Source organism: Nomascus leucogenys, chromosome 5 (assembly GCF_006542625.1).
Source record: "Nomascus leucogenys isolate Asia chromosome 5, Asia_NLE_v1, whole genome shotgun sequence".
In the NCBI taxonomy this organism is placed as follows: domain Eukaryota; kingdom Metazoa; phylum Chordata; class Mammalia; order Primates; family Hylobatidae; genus Nomascus; species Nomascus leucogenys.
Window position 1 is genome coordinate 18,842,974 of NC_044385.1, and position 5,118 is coordinate 18,848,091.

The following is a 5,118-nucleotide window of genomic DNA, read 5'->3' on the forward strand; positions in this document are numbered from 1 at the left end:
GGTGAGGGCTGGCAGGGGAGTTGTATCGGTGACTGGGTAAGGGGCTCAGAGGGAGGGGAAAGGCAGAGAGAGTGGGAGAACTGCAGTGTTTGATCTTGGAGCCCCCTCCTCACCCACCAGGCAGCGCCCCCCCTCCACCCACTCCTTCCTCTCCCAAAAGGCCCTGGCTGAGGCTTGTCTCTGCACTGCTTCTCTGGAATGACGTTGCCTCGTTTTGTCCTCAAGTTAAATGAAAGGTACATATCCAGCGCACATATCCCTGGTGGGTTTTCTGGTGTCCAGACCTAATGCCACACTAAACAGAAGTATATTTTTTGGTTATAAAAGTCCAGGAATTTTTTCTTTACTCCTTTCTCACTTCTCTCAAGTGTAGGGAGCCCCCATATGTGCCAGAGAAATGTCTCCAGTTCCCCAGGCCGCTGGCTCAGTAAAGTTCTGGCTGGCATGTTGCTTAGATGGAAAACAGTATGTCCCACATACAACCTTTGTAAGAAGTGTGACCCCCACGCTGGTGGGGCCCCACAGTCCTGGGGACACTTATGATGTTCACGTGGGCAATTATGAGCCTGTGTTCCTGGATAAGTGGTCCTCCGCTCTGCCCAAGGCCAGCACCAGGAAACCACCTCACCACAGTCTCCTGTGGGCACTCTCTGCTGTCCTGTTATGGACTGGAGGAACCCTCAGCACCCCTGAAGTGCATTTGTCTGGGAGAGGCACCACCCTGAAGCCAGCTGCTGTTTATTGAGCACCAGCTTCCTGCTTGGGACTCAGGCAAGTGACCTCCTCTAGTCCTGGCAACTGCTTTGCCAGGGAGACCCTGTTAGGCTTATTTTACAGTGTGGAAGCTGGAGTTCACACAGGCATGCTAACTTGCACCAGATCACGCAACTGGCCCCAAAGCACGCTTCTCCTACAATACTGTCCTGCACACAGGTCCCTGGCCGGGGCACACGCCTGGGTGGGGCAGCAGGCCGCAGAGTTAATGCACAATGTGAAGTGGGAGTTGTTGGATCAGCAGCCCAGAAAATACTGGAAGAACCACAGCTTAGACCTGTGTGGCTCCTTTTTTTGCTTTCTGCTTTTAAAATCTGTATCTTGAGGCTCACAGTTCTCACCCTAGAATCAATGCGACTGGGAAGTTTTTCTGCTCCAGGCTCTCCTTTCTCATGGACAAAATGGGGGTAATAAAAACAACAGCAGGACTATCTGAAAGTTATGCAGCATTAATGTCCAGAAAATATTTACTGTTTTGGAAAGACTACTAATTGAGGGGCTTTTATATGCTGATAAAAGTAAAATGCACAAAAACCCAAGATACCGCAAGCTGTGTATATAATTCAGAACTGAGCTGTAGGAGAGAAAAACAGCAGCCAACTTCAACCAGGGATTAAGGGAGCCTCCCATTATGTGAGAAAACCTTGGACTCCACAAAATTCCATCCCGGTAAAGCATTGGTGAGTGAGTGACAAGCCCTTCAGCCAATGAGATTCCACATTGGAAGCAATGACATCATGGAGGCAAAGGCGTATTCGTTGTTGGCCTCTGAGACCCAACCTCAAGCTACTGGCATATGTAAAAACTGCTTTTCGTGGGTGTGGAGGAGACAGTGCACTCCAGAACAATGCTTTATCCAGCCTCTAGCAACCAACTGCTTCCAAAGACCCTTGTGTGCTTTCTGCTTTACCCAGATGGGGGATTATTGTGTGTATTCCACCCTGGGGCAGTTGACAACACCTGAGATGAGCAATGCAGCTCATGCCTTTTGCAGTTGGGTTTCCCCAAGAATCCTTCTCCACCTGTTGTGGTTTTCCTAGTGTCGCTGCAGGACAGACACAGTCCGTTGGACCAGGAGCTGAGAAAGACCGGGACCAGAAGCAGATGGCTCATTTGCTTAGTGATCGGAAGTTATGTATATATTCACTTCTCAAAGCAGCTGTGATCTAGGCTTTTGCAGTTTGAAGACTCTTCTCCTTCTCAGGGAAATGTGCCTCCCCTGGGCATAACAGAGGTGGAAAGAGCACTGTAGATTCTACAGATAGTGGAAGTGGGGGGTGCATTTGTCCTCATGGGCAATTCCAACGAGAGAGGCTCTTCATTCCTGTTCCAGGACAGCATTTCCAGCTGGAAATGGACTCTTCTTTGGCTGAGAGGGTCTGGTTAGAACTATGAAAAAGGGTGATATGATGCATGCTTGGCTCGTCCGTTATTTTCACATTTTGAGGTCATGTGGCAGTAAAACTTATGAGAGAAAGAAATTCAAGGCCACAGACTTTTTTTTCCTCCATGTATTATGCGAGAAAAAGGCCACTGGATTTGAAGTCAGAATTTGTGTCTAAAACAAGCTCCAAAATTACCAGATGTATGACTGGGCAGGGCCCCAGGCCTCTTTGGGCCTTAGCTTTCTCAGATATAACAAACTGTTGATGAGAACACCCATCCTACATGGTTGACATGAAGATCAAATACAGTCATTTGTATGAAAGTATTTTGTAAGATATAGCAGACTTTAGTAATGTTATTAGATCAAATCATATAGATTGCCTATTTTGGAGGTAAAACCAGTTGAACACGAGCAATTTTGTATGATTCAACCTACTAGTTATTATATAGTGCCGGATGCCTAGATGGGATTCTAGTGGATTCTGTGGTATGCCATGCAGCACCCTCCTTTAGGACTGAACATTGATTCCCACAGCTAATGGAACTCTGTGTAGCTGACAGCTCTGGCTCAAGGCTTTCAACTGAAGCTCTTTCTAGGAGTTGCCCTTAGTGGTCAAGAGCCTCACTTAAGGCCCTCTCTCCTTCCTGGGGGCAGCCCACATTCAATGGCTGGTCAATGGGTGATAAATATCACCTTGTCAATAGGTGGGAAGGGACACCTCTAAATGGCCATCTTAGCTCCAGGGCTTCTTGTGGGGACATTTACGGCTTTTGTTGTGGCTGCATCAAAGCTGAACTCCTTCCTCTGCCCACCATTGCTTCCTTCTTGTCCTCCGCTGGTGTTGATCCCCAGTCAGCTTTCTGCAGACAAACCTCCATCCTGAGTGTCTGTTTCCTGGGAGCCTGACCTAAGAAAGAGATCACTGAATATTTTTTGAATGACAGATGACAGACTTGGGCACCTGGATGCCTCCTGTTATTTAATCAGCTACGTGCCCAGCCCTAGACTTGATGCTGTGGACGTGGAATATAAGACACCGTCCCTGGGCTCAGTGACTTTACAACCTAATTTGGGAGCTAAGAAGCCTGACACTAATGGAATAGAATCATAAAGGCAGTTGTTTGCTTATAGCAAGTTTTTTTTTAATTTTTTAATTTTTATTTTTTTATTATTATACTTTAGGTTTTAGGGTACATGTGCACAATGTGCAGGTTTGTTACATATGTATCCATGTGCCATGTTGTTTTGCTGCACTCATTAACTCGTCATTTAGCATTAGGCATATCTCCTAATGCTGCCCCCTCCCCCCTCCCCCCACCCCACAACAGTCCCCGGAGTGTGATGTTCCCCTTCTGTGTCTATGAGTTCTCGTTGTTCAATTCCCACCTATGAGTAAGAACATGCGGTGTTTGGTTTTTTGTCCTTGCGATAGTTTACTGAGAATGATGTTTTCCAGTTTCATCCATGTCCCTACAAAGGACATGAACTCATCATTTTTTATGGCTGCATAGTATTCCATGGTGTATATGTGCCACATTTTCTTAATCCAGTCTATCGTTGTTGGACATTTGGGTTGGTTCCAAGTCTTTGCTATTGTGAACAGTGCCGCAATAAACATACGTGTGCATGTGTCTTTATAGCAGCATGATTTATAGTCCTTTGGGTATATACCCAGTAATGGGATGGCTGGGTCAAATGGTATTTCTAGTTCTAGATCCCTGAGGAATCGCCACACTGACTTCCACAGTGGTTGAACTAGTTTACAGTCCCACCAACAGTGTAAAAGTGTTCCTATTTCTCCACATCCTCTCCAGCACCTGTTGTGTCCTGACTTTTTAATGATGGCCATTCTAACTGGTGTGAGATGGTATCTCACTGTGGTTTTGATTTGCATTTCTCTGATGGCCAGTGATGATGAGCATTTTTTCATGTGTTTTTTGGCTGCATAAATGTCTTCTTTTGAGAAGTGTCTGTTCATGTCCTTTGCCCACTTTTTGATGGGTTTGTTTGTTTTTTTCTTGTAAATTTGTTTGAGTTCATTGTAGAGTCTGGATATTAGCCCTTTGTCAGATGAGTAGGTTGCAAAAATTTTCTCCCATTCTGTAGGTTGCCTGTTCACTCTGATGGTGGTTTCTTTTGCTGTGCAGAAGCTCTTTAGTTTAATTAGATCCCATTTGTCAATTTTGGGTTTTGTTGCCATTGCTTTTGGTGTTTTAGTCATGAAGTCCTTGCCCACGTCTATGTCCTGAATGGTATTGCCTAGATTTTCTTGTAGGATTTTAATGGTTTTAGGTCTAACATATAAGTCTTTAATCCATCTTGAATTAATTTTTGTATGAGGTGTAAGGAAGGGATCCAGTTTCAGCTTTCTACATATGGCTAGCCAGTTTCCCCAGCACCATTTATTAAATAGGGAGTCCTTTCCCCATTTCTTGTTTTTGTCATGTTTGTCAAAGATCAGATAGTTGTAGATATGTAGCATTATTTCAGAGGGCTCTGTTCTGTTCCATTGATCTATGTCTCTGTTGTGGTACCAGTACCATGCTGTTTTGGTTACTGTAGCCTTGTAGTATAGTTTGAAGTCAGGTAGCGTGATGCCTCCAGCTTAAAAATATGGAACACTTCACGAATTTGCGTGTCATCCTTGTGCAGGGGCCATGCTAATCTTCTCTGTATCGTTCCAATTTTAGTATATGTGCTGCTGAAGCGAGCACAGCAATTTTTATTCCTGAAAAAAAAAGGCAGTCATAATTATTAATAGTATAATAGTATAACCACTCTTTATTTTAGTAGAAAAAAGGTTTAATATAAAGAATGATGTACTTACAAAATTGTTGGAAATGTTAGAGGAACAAAAGTCAAGAATAGCTGTGGATTTGAGGAAATTAGAAAGTGCTAGAGTTGTAGGATGCTACCTCTAGGAAGTCAGCTATCTGCTGAATTAAAGCAGGTAACTC

The 5,118-nt window shown here is 44.5% G+C and overlaps 1 non-coding gene across 1 annotated transcript; it reads right to left on the bottom strand.

Annotated features, from left to right (window-relative positions):
• Positions 1-4,768: 4,768 nt before the first annotated feature.
• On the bottom strand, positions 4,769-4,875 carry LOC115835235. Its single transcript, XR_004030229.1, has one exon. It is a non-coding gene; the product is annotated as a U6 spliceosomal RNA (small nuclear RNA).
• Between the last annotated feature and the right edge of the window lie 243 nt (positions 4,876-5,118).